Source organism: Sus scrofa, chromosome 8, assembly GCF_054392235.1.
Source record: "Sus scrofa isolate SSC_HxYL_T2T_F1_AM1 chromosome 8, Sscrofa_HxYL_maternal_Yorkshire_Landrace_v2.0, whole genome shotgun sequence".
Classification (NCBI taxonomy): Eukaryota; Metazoa; Chordata; class Mammalia; order Artiodactyla; family Suidae; genus Sus; species Sus scrofa.
In genome coordinates this window covers 140,827,317-140,853,411 of record NC_139390.1, presented here as the reverse complement: position 1 = coordinate 140,853,411, position 26,095 = coordinate 140,827,317, and positions in this window count along the sequence as shown.

Here is a 26,095-nt window from a genome sequence, read left to right as displayed (position 1 = left end):
AGAGTAGAACAAGTTTGAAGGAAAATAAATCCATTAGCTCTAACATCAAAGCTGTCTTAAATCATAATTATTCATAGGATGCATAGGATGCACACATGTTTTGAACACCTATCATGTGCCTGACACTGCATTAGATGCTAGAGAGTAAATAAGGCAGTTCATACTATCTGGAGAAGAATCCCAATATAATTAAAACAAAATTTTTTTAAGCCAAATGGCTCATAGGAAGGTGTGCAGGCAGGCAGGCTGCGCTGTTGGAGATTTCATATAATACAATACCACTTTTAAAGATTCCTTTCCTTGGATGCTTTGTTCAGATTTGAAATACACAATTTACTTACCATTTTGCAAATGAATTCTAGGAATTCAGGAATGTAGAAGCCCAAACCAAACATAACATATCGTAACTTTGGGAACAGCTGCTCACAGTTTGCTTTCATTATGCTTTTAGCTTCCCCAACCCAAGCCCACAGCATCCTGCGTAGACAAGTGCGATTGGAGCGTGGTCTGAAGTCATGGTACCCAATCCTTGTTTCCGTGGCTGGGCTTCTCACAACGGGTGCTTTGTGTTTTTGAAGTGACTACTTTAAAGAAAAGAATGAGATTACAGAAACTAATCCTACAACCTTAGCAAGAAGAGTGTCAGACCAAAAAAAAAAAAAAAAAAAAAAATCAAATTGGGAAACTGCTTAAAGTTATAGTTAAATCCTGCTTTTCTGTCTGAATAGAACTTATGCCCTGAAAATCTTCTGAATACATGCCATAGTTTATGATCAAATCATTCAAGAGAATAACCCATATAAGGTTAAAATGTTGCTTCTCATACTGCCTCTTTCTAAGGTTTTACCTGAAACTTCCCCAGCATATTTGCAATGAAATTACACAACCAAACACACTGAACATTTATTAACTGACCATGTGTGGAAAACTTAGACACTGAGTCCAAGTCAATAAAATTAAAATTTGGCCACAAGACCTTTTTTAAATATCAGGATCGACTGGCAATTTATTGATAGCGCTCTCAAAATCCCTGACTCTGCCAGTTTTTTTGTTTTTGTTTTTTTTTCTTTTGTCTTTTTGCTGTTTCTTGGGCCGCTCCTGCGGCATATGGAGTTTCCCAGGCTAGGGGTCCAATCGGAGCTGTAGCCACCGGCCTATGCCAGAGCCACAGCAACGCGGGATCCAAGCCGCATCTGCAACCTACAGCACAGCTCATGACAACGCCGGATCCTTAACCCACTGAGCGAGGCCAGGGACCGAACCCGCAACCTCATGGTTCCTAGTTGGATTCGTTAACCACTGCGCCACGACGGGAACTCCAGACTCTGCCAGTTTAAAGCATCATATTGTTAATGTGATCATATTTTGCTTTATACTTGGTAACACTTATCCTCTTTTTTAAAACATGCCTAGAATTAGGTTCATTAATTTTCCTAAAATATAGTTTCCCTGGAAGCCAAATTCTAACACGCACCTTCCTAGTGCTGAACGTCGTATTTTCCTTGTTACTCTCCTTTCCCATAGAGGCTTATCCTGGCTGAGTCTCCAGAGGCCTTCACTGTTCACTGAGGCCAGCCAAGAGGCTCCCGACCATATGCACCAACTAAATCACCACGCTTCTCCTCCGGTCACATCGAATATATACACCAGTCATCTGTCTGCCTTTGATCTTCAGCTAGCACAAACTCCTTCTCACCGAGTTGTCCTCTGTGGTTTGTTTTTGATATTTAAACAGTTTGGACATCTCTAAAAGTGGAGTGACACTGACACCGAGATAAGGTGCCAATCAATTTATTAAGTGACTTTGTACAAAAATGGCAAACTTAACATGACCCTGGAGCATGACTGATGCACCCAACAAGAAGCGTGAAGAAAGCCATTCATCTGTTCTTGCCTCGCCTTCCTGAGGACACCATCTGTGTGAGACTCTCCTCTGGGGCCGGAGTTACTCCAACTCAACAGAAGTGATGTGGCTTTTTAAATTTAATTTTAAAAATTGTAATTGCATTTCTTATTTCTGTATTTCCTTTTTAGTTGACTTATCAGTGGAGGGTAGGCCATGAGGACGCACTCCATTAACAGAGACATTCTGTTCTTCTAAGATGAGGCTTCACTGTTTTGCAAGCCACCGAAATTACCAAGCTTATTAATAGAGGCAAACTATTGCCTTTGGAGTGGAGAAGCCATGCGATCCTGCTGTATACCACGGGGAACTCTATCTAGTCGCTTATGATGGAGGATCATGGGAGAAAAAGAATGTACATACACACGTGTGACTGGGTCACTTTGCTGTACAGCAGAAAATGGACAGAACACGGAAAACGGGATATAATGGAAAAAATAAAAACCATTTAAAATAAAAAAATGACCACGCCTATCACAACTACACTAAGTAATTTCCAAAGAGAGAGAAATGAAGGATAAAACACGTGTGTTTCATCCATCTCAACCCACTACATCCTGGGGAGCCTAGAGAGAAAGCCAGCCTAAGAGGGCTGAGGGTTTTCAGCATTTTGTGTTTCAAAGCAAAGCAGATATTGTATATGTAAATAAGAACTATGGTTACCTTTATTCTTTATTCTAAATGCCAAAACAATAGATTACTTTGAAATAAAACAGCAAAAAATTAGTATGACCTTTAGAAATCATTGTTTCTAATAAAATCGCTAACTCTTAGAACAAATTGGCCTGTCTCACAAGACCAATTTTACACAAGGTGGACTCAGTCATCCCTGTGCAGTAGGACCGAAGAGCAAGTACGATTTAAAGCAGTTGCCTAGTGGCCAAACACAGCACAAAGACGATGCCCGCAACTGAGAGTTGAGAAAGCATGCCACATTTAAGGGATGGGTGAGAAAGAGAAATGACTAAACACAAAGGATGATCAGGGCAATAGCTGGAGAAAAATATATGATAAAAGTCAATTAAAGTGGGAACTCTCAGATGTCAGGGTCCAAGAAATGGTAAGAATAATTCAATTATTATTGACCTCTAGGCCCAGACAATATGGATTACTCTGGCTCTCCGAAAGGAGGTTTCTAGGCCTAAAAAGATCCCTTTACCGTCTCCCAGCTTACATACCACCCTCTGTTATGGGTTATATTGTTTATTTAAAAGATCTGTTTAAGTCCTCACCCCCGGCACTACAAATGTGACCTCCTTTGGAAACGGGGCTTTTATAGAGGTAATCGAGTTAAAATGAGGTCAGGAGGGTGAATCCTAATCGAATATGACGGGTGTCTTTATAAATAGGGAGAATTTGGGTTCAGAGACAGACCGGCAGAGGGAAGACAATGGGAAAACACACAGGGAGAAGACAGCCCTGTCCCTGGAGTGAGGCATGTTCCAGCCAAGGGACAGGACTGCCGGTAAACCCCAGGGGCTGCAAGAGGCAAGGAAGGATTCTCCCTGACAGTGTCAGGGGGAGCATGGCCCTGTGGACACCTTGATTCTGGACTCCCAGCCCCTGGAACTGTGAGACATATAGTTCTGCTATGTTAAGTCCTTCAGTTCTTGACACTTTTTTATGAAGCCCTAAGAAACCAATCACGCCCTCGCATGCGGAGGTTGCACCATGATGCAGGACACCTGCTGGACGTCCACCAGCGTCCACCGACGCTGATCCCCAGGCAGAAAGATTTACAGGCCAGAAAGATATTTTTGCATCAAGCTGTTCTTGGTCTGGTCCTTACAAGGACACTTTTCTTGCCGTGCTTACAGACTGTCTTCTAAATGGACCTTTCTTCCCACCCCTGACTCATCCGCCCGTTGGCAAACGGCCTAGAACAAGGACTGTGTGGACAGTAGGTGTCTCGATAACCCACCGAGCAATGGAGGAGATATAAGGGGCTTGGGGTTGGGATCCCAAGTTTGAACGGTCCATCACTTATATCATAAAGTCACTGCTTCCACGAATATTTTCTAAGCATATTTTATGTGTCAGTCTTTGCGACAGATGGGTAAGTACCTAACTGTGAATCAGACAGACAAAGCAGCTGCCCCCATGGAGTTTATGTTCCAGCCTGATTTCACTCAACTCCACACAAGGAAATCTTTACTCAAGTCAATCAAGACAGTTTAATCCTGCTTACACTGAACTTTGAAAGAGCTGGATTCCTTATGTGGTTTGGAATGATTCGAACAGCCTTTTAGTTAATATCCGTCTTCGACAGACCGTTAGTCCTAATAAGCCGATGTACCGTTTCTCAGAACCTGACCTGATAGGATGAGTTACCACACCTCCTGCAATCAGTGTGCTAGGGAGCAGGCATGTGTGTGAAAGAGAGAGTGGCTGGGACCAGAAACATAAATTGTGCTGCTGAGAATTATATGTGCAGCCGGCTTTTCTGTGGTCTCGACTCTCATGACAGTGCCCTCCTCTGGAAGCTGATAGGAAAAGAGCTAATGTCGGCTGTGCCACACAGAGGTGATGGCGAATTGATGAGCCTGTAAAGAGATTCGCAGGCGAATAGGGAAATGCATTGTTAATGCTATTAAATATTACTTAGCCTACGGCAAGCTGCATGTTCAACAGTTTAAACTTTAATTGCTAGCTGATGCAGAAACAAGCCTGGATAGATGTAAATCCTATTGAAAGCTAATATCATTTTGGCTGCTCAGATGGATTAGCAGCCACTACAATTAGCAGCATGTGCAGCTAATGATATTAGGGGAGAATTCATCATGCACTAGTCTGGGCCTTTAAATCTGAAAAGAAGTTAAGGCTCTTCTCCCCAGAAACACCCTGCTGGGAAGTCTTGCCAGCTGATGCAGCAGACTCCAGGGGTGAGCCAAGAAGCTTAGAGAATGGGGGAGAGAGAGTCCACCATCACCTTGGATTGCCTCTCTCTATCATCCAGGCTAACAAATTGTGGCCCATGACACCCCCTCCCCATTCTCCGCAGAGGGACGCTGGACCGCAGACCAGAGGCACAAACATCCATCGTTGGTTACTGAACACATGCTTCACTCTGGCTACTGTGGTTATAATAGGGGGAGAAAGAGCAGGGGCTTTCATGAATGCAACACCACCAGAAGCAGGTGGCTGTATGAAGAACTTACTAACACGTTTCTGACTACATAAGGAAGCTCCAGGGAGGTGCAGTCGGGATCCGGCACTGCCGTGGCTGTGTAGGCTGGCAACTGCTGCTCTGATTCAACTACTGGCACAGGAACGTCCATATGCTGCAGGTGTGGCTATGAAAAGGAAAGGAAAGGAAAGGAAAAAGAAAAGAAAAAAGGGAAGGGAAGAAGAAGAGAGAAGAGAAAAGAAAGAGAGAAAAAAAGAAAAAAACAAAGTCCTAGTAAAAATAGTTCTCATTTACAACTCGATGACTTTAGAGTAATCTCTGGGAACTGACTTATTTTGAGCTTAATTTCTCTACCCGTTCTATAAAAATGAGCATATACGATGCCTTTCAAAGTCACAGCTCAAAGGTACAAGGGAGCAGGTATGGGGAGATGTGATTCCATCGCCTTGGCTGGATAGCAAGCCTTCCATTGCTAAAGATTTACATTCTGACCCTGATAAATGTTAAAATCAAAGTAATTTAAGGAAAGATTAGCCTTTATTAGTGAAATTTCTAAAATACGAAAGACTGTAGTTTCATTAATTTGATTGTGAAAAGCTACTATAGTTAGTTATAGTTATAGTACTGTGGAACACATCATCATTAAGATAAAATGGTCACTAACACATAATTTTAGATAACCCAATTTTTAAAAGAGAACTGTTTCATAATCAAAATTCTAAATATTCATAAAAGCCATTAACGTCATGATCCGTGAGACTGCTCCTTTTAGACAGAATCAGCAAGGATTATAAACCCAAATTTTTAACTAACAGAACCATGTGCACACACAAATTCTGAATATAATATTATATACATTAATACTATATATAATATTAATAACATCACATATTAATGTAAATAATATTATGTATTATTATGTATGATGTTATTATATTTTTACTATTATATATTATATTATATAATATTAATATATGTAATATATAACAGTTAATATAACTGTGAAAAAATTTTTGAGGCTTGCTTTTTTGCCCTGTTAGAAAGACTATAGAATGGAGACTTCCCATGTGGCACAGCGGGCTTAGGATCCAGTGTTGTCACTGTAGTAACTTGGGTCACTGCTGTGATGCAGGTTCGATCCCAGGCCGGGGAACTTCCACATGCTGTGGGTGCAGCCAAAAAAAAAAAAGACTATAGAATGGGATACATCTTAAATATATGTCACACAGGGAACCTATGCTACAAGAAAGTGATAAATAAAAGTCTAAGGAAATAAAGGTTAGGCTATTCCTTTCTTTCCCATCATTTAAAGAGAAACTTCTGCCAATTTTGCTCATCTTGAGTTTGTTCTACAGGGATCTCATCTTATCATGGAGAGCAGGCCTGCATGATAACTGTTAGTACAGAGTGAAGAGGACTTGTTGTCATAAGCAATCCCTCTCATGTTACTTTGAGAAGGCTACACTCCATAGAGGTTCAGACATGTCCGCTCTAATGAAAACCTCGATGCCATCACAGGCACCTCTCAGTTGTTTATACTGAGGTGACTTCGGAGTTTTGTTGGGCTACAGAAGATAGATGGCATTTCCCATTAATACAGCTTTTTTTTGCAATAAATTAGTTGATATCAAAACTTTCCTTTCACCAGCCCTTCTCTACGCTGCACCATATTCAGAAGCATGCCTTTATACCTCCACTAAAGGGGATGGGATTCTAAGTCACATGAGATGTCAGGTCAGAGAAAGGATATAAGGCCAATCTTTTCATACATCGAGAACCATAAGAGCAGTTAAAAGGGGCTGTACTCATTCGTTCTGATGTTCAACAGACATTTGCTGGGGACCAACTGAGTGCCAAACACGGTGATATAAACATACCTGAGGTATTGCCTTGCCATTAACGAGCATGTGGTTTAGAGAGGGGGGACAGAAGGTAAGTCTAGCCGAGACAGGAATATTCGCAGATTCTGTGGGATATATAACTTAGACAGGAAATGGTCAGAGTCTAACAGAGATAGGTTAGGTTCAGAGGTAAACTCCCTGATGGGAGGATTATATTGTAGCTATGTGGGTTTCCAAGAGGGATTGCAGTGTGGGGTTGTAAGAGTTAATCCTTAGACTGCAAATGGCTTGATTATACACATCAGATTCACCTGAAGATTCCAAGAGACTTGGGACTGGGAACACCAGGCCGACTAGGTAGCTCTGAGCTTCTTCTGTGACCCTTGACTCTCCGGCAGGGAAGATGTCCTCTCTACAGCCCACTGCTCAGCCCACTGCTCAGCCCACTGGGCTTCTGCAAATCTCAACACCCTCTGTCTCTCCCCAGCGGGGGGTCAGCACGATAGGCCCAGGTTTATCTTCACACCTTGTGTTCATCACCAGTCAGCTCATTTCTCACAGCTATGAATGACTTGGCTCAGGAATGCTGAGTGGTAAAACAGCTAGAGAATAGATCCGTTGCTTTTCATCTCCCTCCTCCGTCCAAAACTTAAATGCAAAATAGCTTGAATCCTGTCACTGGTCTTACGGTGTAAGCAGAGGCCAAAAACTAAGTGCTTATGTTAACTCACCATGATGTCCGTTTGTAGGTAGTAGACAAGTAGAGAAGGATGTTTTAAAACAAATGTAATGAATGGCCACCCCAGAAGGCTCATGCTTCCTGCATGTTGGGAGGGATCACTCCAGACGTAAACCTTGGATGCAATGAGTTTTTGAAATGAAACCTCCAACATCTCAAATCCAGCACATCCGAGACTCATCATCTTCTTGTAAACTTGTTTCTCTTCCTGTTCCCTCCAGCTTGGCATCACATAGGTCATTTAACCAAGAGGACTAGAGTTTTCCTCTGACTCCTTTGCTCACCTATCAAGCCAAACTGGTCAACAAAACCCATCAATCCTCTACATTCAGTGTGTTTCCTCCCCCCCCCTTTTTTTCCACGGTTGTTGCCACCTTAGCTGCCCTGGTCATAACTCTCTGCTGGAGTATGGACCGCAGTTAACAGTCTCTTGCCTCCAACTTTCTTTTACCTCATCCTCACCTTCCATACTACCAGCAGAATTCCCTTTTTAAAGTATGTTTCTTAAAAGTCTTATGCTCTAAAACTGACTCACAGATACAGAGAACAAACTGGTTACCAGAGGGGAGGGAGGAGGGATGATATAAGGGTAGGGGTGTGTGGGAAGTACAAACTATTGGGTGTAAGATAGGCTTGAGGATGTATTGCATAACACAGGGAACACAGCCAATATTTTGTAATAACAATACATGGAAAGTAACCTTTAAAAATTATACAAAAATAAAAAAAAATTCAACCTATGAGATGAATAGAAAAAAAAATTTAAAACATTTGCTCTAAAAGACAGAGTATAAAATCCTAAGGGTTTCACAGACCTAGAGAACAGTCTTGTGGTTGCCAAGTGGGGTGGGGGAACAGGGGAGGGAAGGATTGGGAGTTTGGGGTTAGCAGATGTGAACTATTGTAAGTAGGATGGATAATGAAGACCCTACTTTATAGCACAGGGAACTATATTCAATACCCTGTGATAAATCATAACGGAAAAGAATATAAAAAAGAATACATACACATACACACACACACACAAAACTGAATCACTTGGCTGTAGAGCAGAAACCAACACATCATTGTAAATCAACTATACTTCAATAGAAAAACAAAATAAAATCCTTTAGGGTGGTATTCAAGACACCTTCCAATTTGGAACCAAGAAACATTCAAGGCTCATCTTCCCCCATTCTCACCATGAATATGTGAGGCTAAGCTCTTGCCAAGCCGATGGCTCCAGCTATACGACAACTTCATACCCCACGTCTTTACTCTGCTGGAGCACCACTGCCTTCACATCATCCCGCACACCTCGACCTGGGGAAATACCCCTCTCGAGGCTTGCCGCCTACCCTAGTTCCTTAGACCAGTTACTCATTGAGCAGCCCTTAGTAGAAAGACCTCAAAATATCTAGCAGGCAAACCGCAAATACTTTATAACTTTTTTCCTTCAAAAACATTTAGTGAGGGCCAACTATGTCCCAGGCACAGTAATAGAGGCCAGGAACACAGAGGTGAGCAGGGCAGGTAAGATTAGTTTCATGGAACTTCAATTTTATTTCAAAATAAATAAATAGGTGAAATATACAGATAATTTCAGGCACAGGAACAGAGTATTGTACTGGAGTAGCTGGGTGGGAAAGGGGCAATTTTAAATTAATTGTCAAGGGAAAGCTTCTCTCAGGAGGTAGTATCTGAGTCGAGACCCAAGTAATAAGACAGTATCTCCCAATATCAGTTTTGGTTTTTTTACTTTAGCTGAGTATTGGCATAGAACATTTCAGCGAAAATAAAACAAAGCAAAAAAACAAAACCTCAAAATCTCACCTCCCCTTCCCATGGAAATGGCAGAGGTGCAAGAGAAAGCAAGCTCCATGGTGAAAGCATCTTTCAGGACTCTGCCTATAACACATCTGCTTTTATCTCATTGGCCAAGGTAAGTCTCAAGGTCAAGCCCAGAAATATGATGAAGGGCAAAGCTGTATGGAAACAGGGATGGAAGGAACATTTCGCTAGACTAGCAAGTAACATACCTGAATTCTAGTGTTGTATTTGCCACCAAATGTGTTGTGTTAAGCCTGTCACTTTCCCTCTCTGAGTCTTAGTATGCTTATTTGTAAGAGGAGGTCATTTGATTAAATAATTCCCAGATTCTTTATGGCAGAAATTGAAAGAACACTGTAAATCAACTGTAATAGAAAAAATAAAAATCTTACCAAAAAATAAAAAGAAAAACGAAATAAATTTCCCAAGATCCCTTAATTTAATTTAATTTCGAATTGAAGATCCTTTAATTTTTTTTTTTTTTTTTTTTTTTTTTTTTTTTTTTTTTTGTCTTTTTGCCTTTCCTGGGGCTGCTCCCACGGCATATGGAGGTTCCCAGGCTAGGGGTCTAATTGGAGCTGTAGCTGCCGGCCTACCCTAGAGCCACAGCAATGCGGGATCCCAGACGCGTCTGCAACCCACACCACAGTTCACAGCAATGCTGGATCCTCAACCCACTGAGCAAGGCCAGGGACTGAACCCGCAACCTCATGGTTCCTAGTCAGATTCGTTAACCACTGCGCCATGACGGGAACTCCCAAGATCCTTTAATTTTGGACGGGTCAGGTAGCATTAAAGCATCTGTGTGAGTAAATACCCAAAATGTTGTGAAAAGAACTAAAATCTACAATCAGCTGATATAAATGCTGTGTTAACCTTAGTGCGATGCTGCTGAGTAATTAAGGAAACTGAAGGAAAAAACAACCCACCATGGGAAGGGGCAGGAAAGGGTCACGGTTCATTCGTGGACTGCTCCTTGGGCAACGCTGCACCCTCCAGACTGGATGGTCGTGTCCTCAGAAAAGTATAATGATTAAGAACTCGGGCCCTGGAGCGAGCCCTAAGACACAGGGTGGGGTTCCTTGCTGCCCCATTCACCAGCTGAGTGCCTTCTCTTTCTTTCAGGGGATCTGTTTTCTCATTAAAAAAAAAAAAAAGTACTAAGAGTATATACTTCATATCACCGAGGTGAGTGTTAAGTGAGATTCTACACATAAAGTTTAGGAAGGGTGCCTGGAACACAGTGCTCGATAATAATATCAGCTGTATGTGCTACTTGTTTAAGCCACTTCAAAGCCAGGTGTACACATATGTATATAAATATGTGTGTGCATATGTGTGCGTATTATATGTATGTATATGTAGTGGGCATATATGTGTATACATAGCACGTGCGTGTATATACCTAAATACACCACTCCACCTGAGTCCCTACTGTCTTACATCCAACCCACCTCACTCTTCCTGGTCTCTGTAGACATTTGCATTTTCAACCTCTACTTCAGAAAATTCTAAGGGTTCCTCCAGTTTCTCCAAATGAGCCCTGGGCTCCCGATGGGTGTGAAACCACTATGGACTGGCCTGTCATCTTCTGATGGTTCTTCAAGTGGGTGAAGGAAAACTTAGAAGGAAAATATTCCATTTTTTTTAACACTCAGAAAAGGAAGCTGCAGCTCATTTTTTCCCTTACTGTAGGCTTTTAGGCATCACGGTTATGAAATATGGCAGCAACATTCTTTTAAATCCTTTTAAGTAGCAGTCACCCTCCCCCTCTCCTCCCTAACACCCCCCTTCCCCGATACTATTAAGCCCTTCACAGGTATCAATCGTCGGGAAGTAGGAAGAACTGCACTTTAAAAGGATTTTAAATAATGTCTCCAAGAAATATAGCAGCAGATTGTTCAATGGGGATTATCAGCCAAGAGTGTGCTGGAAAGGGGAGGGTTCTCCTTTAAAAGGTCTTGAAATAATGTAAGCCTACTCCTTGGCAACATTACTCAGAACCATTTAAAGAGCAGAAATCTTTGCTGCACCAACCTACCAGGAGTGTGCATCCACAAAAGAGACTAGAGGAAGACACAGGGCAATAATGTTCCCATAGCCTTGATGTGGTCATAGCACAAAAATTCAAGCTTCATCCAAAATGTTGAGAGTACCAAAGCCTTACCTAGCAAAGGGATCCTCGTTCCTTTCAGGCGCAAAGTTCATATAACCCTAGAACATACTTGAAAATATATTCATGATAACGTGAGAAAAAAAGAATCTACACATGTATGTGTAACTGGGTCACCCTGCTGTACAGTAGAAAATTGACAGAGCACTGTAAACCAGCTGTAATGAAAAAAATAAAAATCATTATATGAAAATAAAAAATATATATATTCAAATATATTTGAATATATAATAGGGGGAAATACATTTTCTCTACTTCCGAGAGGGTCTTAAGAGAGAAGCTTTACTTTCTCTTCTCCTTCACATCTTCATAAAACCAAATTTGAGGTCAAAAATCATCAAAGTCTAGACAGCCTACTCTGTCTTTTTTCAACCACCCCATCACCAACTCCCTTCCTGGTGCAGTCTCCTGACACCTGCAGGATGGGCAGACAAGGAAGTCTCTGCAGCAAGCGACGAAGTTAAGGGCGGAAGATCTGAGTTTAAAATCTGGTTCTTCCACTTCTGATGACTTCAGGAAAACATTACTACCCCCACTGAGCTGCAGTCTTCTTAGCTGTAAAACAGACTTAAACCATATCCACTCCTAGCCTTCCTTGTTCCTCGCATTCCATGGAATCAAAATGTTGTAAAGCAATCAGCTCCACACCCAGTATTTTCTAAATGCAAAATACATGGTACTCAGGGAGCTGAATTTGGAGCCCGATTTTTTAGTGCAATTTTAGTTGTTTAGTGTACAGGAGGGGCCTGTCTTGATGTATCCACTTGGTAAGCCAGAAGTTGAGTCTGATAGGCAGCTGGCACCAAGGACAGTGAAAGGATGGTTTTTTTTTTTTTTTTTTTTTTGTCTTTTTGTCTTTAGTTGTTGTTGTTCTTGTTGTTGCTATTTCTCGGGCCGCTCTCGCGGCATATGGAGGTTCCCAGGCTAGGGGTTGAATCGGAGCTGTAGCCACCGGCCTACGCCAGAGGCACAGCAACGCAGGATCCGAGCCGCGTCTGCAACCTACACCACAGCTCGCAGCAACGCCGGATCGTTAACCCACTGAGCAAGGGCAGGGACCGAACCTGCAACCTCATGGTTCCTAGTCGGATTCGTTAACCACTGCGCCACGACGGGAACTCCGAAAGGATGGTTTTAAGGATGAGTGTGTGCTGTGTGAGAACGGGGCATCAAGCAGAGCTTTCCTCTTGAGACAGAAAAATGAACAACTCAAATATCAATGCCGGCAAGGGGTCCCTTTGGCCATTTTACAGGCAGACTTTGCACAAATGGCAATAGAAGGAAATTGTAGGAGAATGATGTTTCTTTCTCTTCTCAGAGATCAAACATAAAGCAGAAAAGACAGCTCAAAGACTCACTGTTCTCCTTTACAGCCCAAAAGAATTTCAGAAATGAGAAGAACCTTTACCCAGTGGACCCCAAATACATTACATTCTTGAGAAACTGTGACATGGTAAAGCCAGGATCAAAGAACACCCTCAAAGAAGGACAATGAGCTGACAGGTGAGTAGAAATAATGCAGCTCAAATGATCTGAGGGAAAATGATGTTCCTTTAGCATTCAGGCAGTGGAACAGGTCTTGTGTCATTGACCACAATGACAGAAAATCAAACTGAACCCCATTAAAGAAAAAAAAGCCATCTATTTTAGTTAGCCCAGCGGGCGCCTGAAAGCTCCTCTCAGTATGAAAAAATGGGAGGGCACTTGAGAAGATGGAGGTCTTGGTTCTAATGACTATGTTTGCACCTCCTGCAGCGGATGGATCTCTCTTTTAAATATGAAGGATTGATTTTGAAAATAGTCTTCTCTGCGGTGTTAGTTCCTTTCCTGCCTTTCAATGACAAGAGGACATGATTGGGTGAGGACCCTTTCAGTTAAGGAGAGGAACCAAAACAAGGAAACCATTTTTTTTTTTTTTGAACAGGAAAAAGCTGGCAGGACCTTATTTGTTCTAATACTTTAATTCCAGTGTGTTAAACGACAGTGCCACTGTAGGGGACATTTCAGACAAAAGCATCCAGTGATATAGGGGAAAAAATCCTTGGAGATTTTATGGAAGCATTTCAAAGAACTTTTCACAAAATTCTTGCTACCTGGAAAGGAAAAGTAGACATGATCTCTTTAACCCTTTTTCTAGTTGACACTTCAGGTATCTTGGTCTTTCTGACCATCACCTATTTTAGAAGCACACATTGACTCTCTGGTCCTTATCAAATAAAGCAAAAGTCTGAAGCAACACCCAGATAATGAAGCCCCTCCCACCCCACCCAAACTCTTTGGCTTCAACTATGCTACATAAAATCTGTAGAGAAGCTCCAAATTTTTGATGTCGATTTCCATGAATATTGCCCATAGCTTCGCCGTGATAAACGGAAATTATTTCAAGCCATAGGTCCCAATCCTCTTTGTCGTCATCATGACTATGGCTCTGCTTTACCAGTGAGCATGGAAAGGGTTACACTTAACCTACTCCTCCAGTGTGACATGCAAAAGTATTTTTTCATAGACACGTCTTGATTTCAACCTTTTTTCTCAACTTCTTGATAGATGCCTGATAACTCACAAGCCAGCTTAAGACAATCAGCATGATATCTGATCTTTAAACTTTATGCATGGAGAAAGCCATGTTCTGAACACGATTTACCTGCCTGCTCACACCTTATAATGGACTTTATAGCTTGGTATAAATGTACAACGAGTGTATAAAAACTATCGCCATCGACCAAAGCGGAGATATACATTTGTTTACTAAAAACAAGGTAAGGAACCATTCTTGTAAGGATCAGACCTCAAAGCCTGGTTTCACGTGCAATCACAAGGAGCAGAAGAGAGGTAATGCTTTTTCGGTAGTGTGGTGTTATTAGTTTTAGAGCCCTTAGTTTGGCATTGAGAAGGAGGAAAGGAGTTGTGGGTATGGAGAATGACTTCAGAAAGTTCTACCACAACTCAAGAATGATAAGGTAAAATCCAGCTCTGAGCCCCAGTACTTGGAAAAAGGGTGAAATCACACAACAAGATAAAAGGGAAGAGGCATATGTACCCATGTTAGGTACGAATCTTTTGTGACCAGTACCACAAAACCAAAGCCAATGACTCCTTGAAATACTGGCAAGTTCCTGCCCTTGGCATTGATGCTTTAAACAAAGAGAGGAATCTGAAAGGTAGCAAATCTGATTCCCCCTGCGTCAGATAAGCTACAGTGCTTGCCTCACTCAGCCTGGTGCCTGTGTTGATTCCAAATCATATGAGGTGGGTAGGCTCACAGCTTAAAACAGCCCCATGGCATCTTGATGATTAACTCAGCAGCTTGAGCTATTCCAAATGCTGCTCTCTTGTCGGAGAAAAAGAATAAATACATTGGGTGTGAGTGATGGCCAGCGAGGGAAAGCTGGAATGTTTGCTCAGCCTCAGTGTTCTGTGAGCTGAACAGCTTTCCAAAGCCACTTTTTTCTCCCCTCTCCAGATGTTCCTGAGGAAGATGCAAATGAGCATATTTTAATATTGCAAAACTGACAAATCCTGCTCAAGGAACCTACCAGAATGTCATCAAGTCCAACAAGTCCCCTTTCTGATAGAAAAAGTCTGTATTGCTATCAATCATATAATCAGAGGGTTCATAACAAAATAGATGCTGTTTTCTTATTTCAGAACAACAGACATTTCTCAAATAGTCTCATGAATATCATTTATTTTTTCACAGTTCTGGAGGCTAGAAAATCCAAGATCAAGGTTCCTGCAGGGTTCACATTCTGGTGATGCCCTCTTCCTTCAAGTGGCCACTGTTTGTTTCCCTGTGTCCTCACATGGCCTCTCCTCTGTGTATATGCACATAGCATAGGAAGAAAGACAGACAGAGGGAGAGAGAAAGAAGGAGGAGGAAGGACGGGAGGGGGAAGACAGGGGAGAGAAAGTCTTCCTCTTATGAGGCCATCAATCCTACTAGACTATGGCCCCACCATAATCTAATGTGACCTCACTTAACTTTAATTACCTCCTGGAATCTCCTATCTCCAAATACAGTTTTGTTGTTGTTGTTGTTTTGTAGAAGTTGCATCTGTATGTCAAATATAGTAAAGAGATGACATATTCAGATTCTAAAATGAGCATAACCAGTCACGGCAGATCTGAAAGTTGGTTAATGGGATTTGATGTTCTGCATTCATTCACCTTGCAGCATTCTAGGGTTATAGGCTTTCACGTGCAAAGACTTCATGGGAATGACCCAGAGGAGGGCTGTACAGCCATTGACCTAAAGATGCTTCGTGTCTGGACATGAAGAAAAGTGTGTAAAAACCAGACAGTCAAGCATGGAAGAATGGAGAAAGCTCTATGATAGGTACTCATGTCCGCCATTGACCTATCAGGTGCGTACGTGGAATCTGAAGACAAGGTTGCCCCTGCAGATGGCTGCAACTTCATGCATCCTGTGCACAGGGAGGGCAGGTCTCCAAATATAGTTTAAATATGAACACAATGTGGTCCACAGAAGTATACATTAAGGTTCAGTCTTCGTGTTGCACACTTTTACAAATTTTGACAAATGCATAACGTCTTATATCCACCATCACAGTATCATACAGAATAATTTCTGCATCCTAAAAATCCCTGTGATTCACTTATTTACCCTTCATTCCTCCCTCTGAGCCCCTGACAACCACTGATCACTTTACTCTTTCTACAATTTTACTTTATCCAGCTATTCTGATCACTGTAGACAAGCAAACTGAGCAGAATTTCTAAATCTAAATTATGTATTTAAAAGTCTACATACATAATCACTCAAGGAATCACCTAAAAGAAGGTAAAGAGTTTGAACTAAAAGAACTTCTAGGTCCTATTTCAGTCTTAGACAGTATTATGATTTATCCTTTGACTTTCCTATCAAAGGAAGAAACAACTTCTAAGCTCCCGTTGATGTGAACTTAGTTCTGCTGGGCAGACACAGACCTCTGCACGTTATCTCTTTTCCATCAAAAAACAATGTCTGGTACTTCCTTTTATTTTCTCTGCTAAACTTAGAATTCAGGACTAGATTCATATTTATTAAAGTATGACCAAACTACAACTGATGTTCAAAAATGCAATTACATGTATGATCAGCTTCAAGAAAATCCTATATAAGTAAATTCACTCTATTGACCCATTAAAAAATCATTTACTGAAATATTTATTTAAATGATGCACTCTCCTAGTGCATTTAAAATTAGATTAAATTAATAAGAATGAATTTGACATAGCAGTTCTTGGCTGATTTACAGCTATACCTGTACTAATAAAACTCATCAACCTGGGAGAATAATAGAATAAAAAAATGGAAATCTAGTTTTCCATATTTATTTGAAAACGCTTCCATGGGGAGATTGTTCTTCACTAGGAACCAAATCCTATTTATGTAATAACTCCGTCTCAATCTGTGTGGAAGTTTGAAAACCTGCATGCAAATTCTCTGACACACCTTCCATCAAATTTGGGTCAATTTAGTGACAAGCTTGTACTCAAAAGAATGCAGTGAAGATGATGTTGTATGAGTTCAAAGGCTAGATTCAAAAGGACCATATAGCTTCTACCTGGTTCTCTCGGGCAACCCACATTGGGGAAAGCATCCCACTATGTAAGAAGAGTGACCACCTTGGTACTTCCATGTTGGGTTGGCCATCTGTAGGTTCTTAGGTGGCACTCCCACCTGAGCTCAGCCACTGAGCCCTCAGATATGTGTGGGAGGAGCCTTCAGGTGATTCCAGACCCCAGCTGTCATCTTCAGGTCATCTGAGGTCCCAGGCATCATAGGGTGCTGATAAGCCATTCCTACTGAGCCCTGCTTGAGTTCCCAACCCATAAAATACATGAGCATAAAAGAAATAATGGATTCTTGTCTTAAGCCACTAAGTTTTAAGGTGATTTAGTATAACGGCAGTAATAATTGGGAGAGTTTGGTTCCCCCAAATGCAGACCATAAATAGGATTTGGCTGCAGGTAGGTCATTTGGAGGCTGATCCCAGGAAGCATCAGATGGAGGGTAGGGGAGTGGGACAGGGAAGGGAGAAAGCCAACGTCAGCATGCCAATAAGCAAGTTACCACTGAGGTCATAAGGCATTCCTTGCTGCTGGGGATCCCTGGAAGACGGTGTAGAAAATGCCTCCAAGTTGTCCTGCCTAGTGAATGATGAAACTGGGGTTTTATCCATCATTGGCTGAGAGGTGTTCTAGGGTGTTAACATCCAGGTACCTGACCATGCCATGCGCAGGTGAGCCCTCCCCTGCAGAGTCACAGGAACGCGTAGTAAGAAGTTGTGGGTTGGGAATGTTGAGGGCAGTGGGGATATAGGTGGAACCTCAAACACATGAAGCATGTGTTCTTAACCAGAGTCCACTGAGCCATGGATGGGTTTCAATAACCCACCAACCTCTGAAAATTACATTGAAATTCTGCATACATGAGCACGTGTGTATTTTTCTAGAATGGGAATTCAAGATTTCATCAGCTTCTTCAAGTGGTCTATGAGGCAAAAATGCTCAAGAATAAGGAACTAAGATAATAAAGAAAGTTATGCAACTTCAGCCCACTTTCTTACATCAGCTAATCAGAATCCATACTAATTGCAGTTGCTGTGAAATAATAGATAGGTATTCAGTAATTAAACAGTAAGTCTTATACAGCTGTGTTAAATAATGACAACAAAATCAAAATTTACTGGTAAAAAGATCAATTGTCATACCGTTCCCTTGGAAGAAGAATTTTGGCAGATGAAAAAACTAAGGAATATCCAAAGAAAAAGTAGTCACACTTCAACCACTGCCAAGATATCTGGTTTTGCAAACAATACTTTGACATCTGGTGGACAAGGGAATAAGTTATATCTTTATGTATGGTCTAATAGTAACATATTTGAAAGCTTCATTCTCATCAAGAGTGAACACTTTTTATGAATATAAAATAATCATATTACAACGGCATTGATAATAAGAATGGAAATCAATAAAATGCATTGATACCAAGAAATTCTCAAAATATCAGGCATGTTCTCAGCATCAAACTTAAGCAAAGTTTCCTTCTCTTAGTCAAATTCCTCCAAAAGCAGGAGACCAGTTCCAGAGAAACACCAGGCAAGTATGCCTGCATGATGAAATCTGCTCCTGTTATCCCACCTCTTCAGGCAACTAGTACTTAAAGATTACCCTACTGCTTCTTTTCCAAAACCACAGCCAGTGAAGGGTACTGTTTTACAAATTTTTTTTAAAAATTATGTTGACTTTGACACACTGTTTAAATTTATAGCTGTCCGACTAGTCCAGTTCACCACTAATCACTTGGGCTAAATACTTCTCAGGAATTCTATGTGAGTTCAAGGATAGTAAAGGAAGAATGGATTCAAATAAGGATAGCCTGTAAGTTCCTAAGCCAAAAAGTAAATGATGCTACTTTTAACTCTAGAGTTGCAGATGATATCACATGATTCCCTCTGATAAAAGATGTCTGCCACTATGTCTGAACCAGCTGTTTCAAGCTATCTGTCCTAGTTGTTGCAGCTGTAAAGAGCTGTACCTCTTCCTCCCCACCCTCCATGCACCCTTTCATAGATAGGTTCAGACATAAGTTGCAGACATCTTTCATCGAAGGGAATCATGAAACTCATCCAAATATTGCTTTTCTGAGAGTGTCATCAATGATAATTTTTTATTCTGAAGCACATAATTAGTTTTATTTATTTATTTATTTCAGGGCCACACCTGTGGCATGTGGAAGTTTTCAGGCTAGGGGTTGAATCGGAGCTATAGCTGCCAACCTACCCGACAATGCCAGGATCCTTAACCCACTGAGTGAGAGGCCAGGGATCGTACCCCCATCCTCATGGATACTAGTCGGATTCATTACCACTGAGCCACAACGGGAACGCCCCATAATGATTTTGAATCGTAACATCTACTGCCACATGCTATCATTTAAAACTCAGTGGATATCACTTTCTTGGGCTCGCTCGGTAAAAAATACACAATTTCCCCCTCCAAACATCTGCATTAGCATGTAGTTTATGTTTTCCTGGGATAGGGTGAGTTACAAGATGCAAGCTTCTGAAATTATTATCTGATGTGAATTAGCCCAGGTAGGGAAAAAGTCCTATATCTTTCTATCTATAATCTATATATAGAAGACACAATGCTATGTTAATATTTAGCCCCCCAAAAGATTGCCTTCTGGTGTTACTAGGGGGAAAAATCATAGGATATCTCTCCACAGCTCACCAATTTTTGTCAGTTAAAATAAATATTATTTAAAAAATATATTTGAACTGTTTATTACTCTGTATAGTGCAATAAATTCCACAAAAATATTAAGCCCTCATCTATCAAAATTAAATACCAATGAAAAACCTATGAATACCAAATTTTTTTCAAAGGCTTAGGTCAATCAGCTATTGGCAAGACAGACTTGAGAAAGTTGTATTGTTATTATCTCAGTTATGTATGCTTATGACTATCTCACCAGATGATTAGACTTTAGATGAAGCTTACTGAAAGCATTTTTTTTATTCAGTAAAGCATCAGTAGTTTCATCACTTTTGTGTCATATAGCAAGTATGACTACCTTTTTACTAATTTGCCCAATTTTATTAATTTACTGAACTACTTAAACTATTTGTATATGTAGACATAATTTTTAGCTTGTATGTAAAGACAAAGATTAGAAAAGAAAATAAATGATAACGATTTTTTTCAGCTATGTCTCAAATGGGTTTGACTAGTTAAGGAACGGTGTTGACCACAACACTGCATAAAAACTCAACCAGGAAGAAGGACTCACATGTTTAAATCCTTCTTCTCTCACGTGGGGAGGAGGAGATAAGCAGTGGAGGGCCAGTCTGGGGGCATTCTCTAGGCAGAGCTAGCGGAGAGCATCTTTTACCCAAAGGCGCAGACAATCAAAATCCTAGATGTGCACAGGGTCAAGAGCCAATGGGAGACATAGAGGAAACCAAGTCTAAAGCAGAGAGGAGAAACTAGATAGATCCTCAAGAGCAGATTAAAAAAAAAAAAAGATGATGTCAAAACAGAGCCCAGGAAACACAAAGAAGGGTGATGAGGATCAAGACAAGAAGAAGCAAAGGGTCTCTGGGCAACTGCACGGGTCATGTGTCCCTTGGCTGATTTTTGTGTATTTGTGGGTGATTTTGTTGTGTTGAACAAATGAGGGGCAAGACACATGTGGGAAATTGTTGGGCAAGATCTGAGTGATTTAATGCTTGAAACGCCTGGAGGTGATCATTCTCAACCTCCTATTAAAACAGAAGCTGGTGGAACGGAAAACCAACTACTAAACTCATGTTAAATGAGAATGAAAGTCATGAAGGCATCAAAGCACAAGACTGAGGTCAGAAATCTGGCCCAGAACAAGGATGAAGAACTAGGAAATGTTCGGTTTGGCACCCACCTCTGCAGGCTTTTTCCATGTCAACCACCCATTCTGCTTTTCATACAGAAAGCGGAAGTAGGAGGGGCTGATACCGACTTAATGCGATGAAGGATCATGCAGATGAATGTGTGAAGTGCATGGAGTTCCTGTCGCGGCTCAGTGGCTAATGAATCCAACTAGGAACCATGAGGTTTCAGGTTCCATCCCCAGCCTTGCTCAGTGGGTTAAGGATCCAGCGTTACCATGAGCTGTGGTGAAGCTCGCAGATGCGGCTTGGCTCCCGCATTGCTGTGGCTCTGGGGTAGGCCGGTGGCTCCAGCTCCGATGAGACCCCTAGCCTGGGAACCTCCATATACCACGGGAGCGGCCCCAGAAAAGGCAAAAAAGACAAAAAAAAAAAAAATGTGCGAGTGCTTCTAGATACCCTTCTCGACAGAACTGCACTTTATAAGACAAAAACAGATGAGCAGTATTAAACTAGGGAGTGTTACATGAGAGAAAAAGCTGTGAATCACTTATATTTAGTGATAACATCCCTGGGCTTACCAAACCACAGACTAAGAACCCACCGAAACATGCACATTGTAGGTAAAATGTCAATGTTTCCAGAGACCCTATTTCCTGAGTGCATGATCAAAAAATTAAAATGAAGGCGACAAATATGTGTTTTTTAAATAAGAGTATTAGAAGTGATGCGAGTATCCAGAACACTGTAAACCAATTATAATGGAAAAAATAAAAGTCATTTTAAATAAAAAAAAATTAAGATAAGACAAAGGTTTCTATCAGGTGTAGATACAAACCAAAGCTGTCCACCTGAAATCTTCCATCAGGTCCTGGAGCATCCTTAACTTGAGGGTGAGTACTTAGCACATAAAAAAAAAAAAATTGAAGACCTTTCATGATAGACTATCTTCCCATTTTGAAACAATCAAGAGTGTTTGGCTATTACCAACTACCTGATAATCGATTCGACAAAAATATAAAGAGCATTTGATGAATTTTCATCACTGAATGATTGGTATTAAGCCTAGCTCTTATCCTCAAGTAGTTTATAATATGTCAGGGAGGAAAGACAGAAACTCAACAAAGGATCAGAGAACAATTTGGTATTAAACTATAACACTGACTCATGATTATTGTTCTTTTAGGAAAGAAAGGACAAAATATTGGCCAGAAACGTCCATTTGAAAGGGATGATAACAATGGAGAAAGCAGAAGAAAAATTGGAGGAGCAGGAAGAGATGGAGGTTAAGAGTCATTACTCTGTGCTGGGCACTGGCTGTGTTCTTTACAGACGGTAGCTGTTTTTTAAACTCATCTTGATGACACTAATAATAATACATAATATTTTTGAATGCTAGACAAAAGTTTACAAATACTGACTCATCCAACTCTTACCATAAATCCTATAAAATAGGTGTTTTTTCCCCTCATTTTACAGAGAAGGAAATAGAGGAAAAGAGATGTTATGTAATGCGTCCAAGACCACAAAGTTAATCACAGGGCTGAGAGAAGAACCAGAGCAATCTGTCTACAAAGCTGCCTTCTTACCTCCTTGCTAGGTATGCTATTCCCAGTCTACAGCTGTGAAAACAGACTCTAAATTAGGGCTGCTTATAAGTTTTAAGGGGTTGGACAAATTTGCTTCCGTGCATCCTCTAATGCCACCTGATGGAAATTTCTTACCACCTCTGAGGAAAGAGCCTCTCTTGTTTTGACCAATGACCTCACGGAGGGCTCAAGATAGGACAGGGCTCTACTTGACCGTCCCCACCAAAAAAAAGTCAAGGAAGCAGAGATGAAGGCAGGAAAGAAAAGCAATATAGTTCTTAAGTACCCTGACTGGCTGAACACTTACATACAAGACATCCCTTTGTCCTCACAACCAACCCACGAGAGTTTACGCACTGTCGTTTTATTAAGACTCCTGAGTTCTGCCTCAACTAACTTTGTACCTTTGGTTGGGCTCCTTTCTAACAAGTATCTAAGCTTTTATAAGATAGAAGCAGGTAAATAATAAGGGGAAGAAGAACACTAATAAAAGTCATAATAAGACTAATGGAGAATTCAAACAAGAATAACGAACACAAAGAAATTGCAAAAGGCAGACAAAGAAATATCCTGATGTTCATTTGGTAGAATCAAGGCAAACAGTCCTAAATTCCTCAGTGGTTCCTGGGAGCATTGTTGTATTATTAAAAAGTTTAAGAACCAAGGTTACAAATGATTATAAGGCACAAAGATTAATCTATATTTACTTTATTTTAGAAAATATTTAATATGTTTTGTTAGTTAAAGCTTATAAGATGCATGAATTAGCCAGCCCTCAATGAAACAAAAATCCCAACAAAATAATTTATTCCTTGATGAGATTAAAGATTTCAAGATTTCCTTGCATCAGATGTTTGCTCAGATATGAGAAGCATTTCTTAAAAGAGAGAGAGAGAAACTCATGAGGGCTAATGATTACAATGTATATTTCTCCCAAGTTTGTCTATGAAACTACAGTTGGCACTTTATTAAATAAAAATCCAGTAAGATGTAGTGTTAAATTATTTTCACAGGGGCTGGAGCAAAATCTGCATTTATAATATCTATGTATATTTACAGAAATTATTAGAAAATCAAAATCTCCAGGGGAATGCTTAAGCAAACCAAGGGGATTGATTGACATTCATTCCCTCTGGGTCTCGTCTTTGGAGAATATACTCAGGTTTCTATATATCTAGAGGCACAGAGGGGGTTATACGAAAAAATGGAGTGAAAGAATAAAAGCATACACACTGCTTGGATTGTTCCACCATAAATGGCTTTTCAAGTTGCAAGACAAGGATGAAGACTTTGTCCACTTTGTTCTGGATGGCGTATCAACAGAGAGTAGACCTTCGATAGCTCGGTGGAGGACAAAGCTATTGTATGCCTATAATAAGGACATTAATGAATGTGACAGTAGACCACAGCTGGTACAAACTTCTGTGCTGATACCATTCTCTGTCCAAAGACAACAAGTCATGACAATGATGAAAATGAAGCAATGAGGGTGAAATCAATCAAGACGGCAAGAATACTGAAAAGAATACAGATGGGGGGCTTCTGTGCCTCTGAGATATTTAAAACGACTAATATTTCAGATGGATAGTTATTACCAGCCCAGAGCCTTTTCTTCAAACCTCATTCTGTATTCTCTTACCCAGCCCAAATGGAATCGGAAAACCATCAAGGCTGCATTTGATGAAAGCTTACCTTTTGGAGACAGTAGAGAATGTTTCGGAAATACATCACTATGGAGAACTGAAAGCCAGGCAAGGACTGTGACTTAAGTTTAGAAAATGATCTGCGACTAAATACAAACGTCACGTGCATGTATATGGTGTTTATTACATGCCAGGCACTTTGCTAAATCTAGGATTAAACAAGATAGACAAGATCGCTGCTTCTCTAAACTCTGCATTCAAGTGACAGAGATAGAAAACTAGTCAAATAAGTGAAGAAGCAAGCTAACAAATATGCACACACCTTTTGCTATGAAGGAAACACAGAAGGTGGGGAGCTAGAGTAATTGAGGGAGACTCTGGAAGACACGTGGCCAGGAAAGGCCTCTCAGAGAAGTGACATTTGAGCTGAGATCTAAAGGATGACCATGTGAAGAGGTGGATGCTGCTGGAAGGAGAGGAACTGAATATTCTAGAGAAAGGGAAGAAAAATGCCAAGACCAAGAGGTGGGGAAAGATCAGAAGAATTTAAAGAAGGCCAATGTGGCTAAAGCAGAGTGACCGAGAGAGAACAATATGAACGGAGGTGACAAGAAAGGGAAGAGGCAGTTCTTAAGAGCCAGGGATCCCATCCAAGCTGCAGCTGTGATCTGTACCACAGCAGCAGCAAAGCCGGAAACTTCAACCACTGTGCCACAGTGGGAACTTGTGCAGAACATTTTAAACTAAAATTTTATTGTAAGATTATTGGAACCCAGGAGTCAGGGGGGATGATCATCCTTATGCTGGTGGCAGCTGAATGGAGATGGAAAAAAACCAGATGGGAGATCTGATTCTGAGTTAAAAAAACACACTTGCTCATGGATTCATGTTGGGATGGGGCATATCAAAGACGTCTCTTAGGTCTTTGGCTTGAGTTACTGAGATGAGAAATGAATGGAAGAAGGAAAAGAGGGATGGGCATATTGGACCAGGAGCACCACACCGAACATGCCACACCAGGTAATCCACATACAGTGTATATCAGGAGGACCATACCATGTAACTTATATGCAGAGGCCAGGAAAAGGTGTCCTAAATACAGCCTTGGGATTCTTAACCACATGGTCAGTAGAAGACAGGATGCTATGTAACAAATTAGAAACTCTAAGTTTGAGTATTTATTCTACCACTTACATTAAAAAGACACAAAAATGGACATTACGGGTCATCTAGTCTTGCTTCCCATTGGTCACAGCAATGCCTTCTAATAGACCCAGCGGTCAGACCTTCACACTCAGTGCTCCAGAAGGCAGGCACTCCATTTTAGGAAAGCTCCAGTTGTTAGGAAGTCATCTTAATACTGAATCAATATTCAATGCAACTACACACAGCACACTTAAAACCTCTCAACCACACAACTGCCCCTGGTACTCCCTTTCTTGCTTCTGGTGTTTAATTTGCATCCTAGTTCTAGCCATGCTCATACCTACACCCAAAGAGTCAAAATTCTAATTGTAATTATTTTCAATTACATTTATGATTAATTCTAATTACAATCTTAATTAATTCACCACTGTAAATTCTAACTGTAATTTGGTAATTATACTAAGCCTTTGTAATTGCCTTAATCATTTTAATATTCTGTAATTATAAAACTTCAATCTCTTTCTGGTTCAATTTTCCCACTTATGACAGAGACAATATTACAGATTGCTTAGGGTTTCTAAAAAAAAAATCATTGCAAAAATCATTTTCTAGTCTGTTGGCTTACAGTTACCGAAGCTAAAATATATAGCTGAACAAAAAAGTGAGCAAAAAAATTCATTTCCACTTGCCCACAGATCTTCCATATTTCAAAATTTAGTTTTCGACTGTCATTTTCTCATCTCCTCTC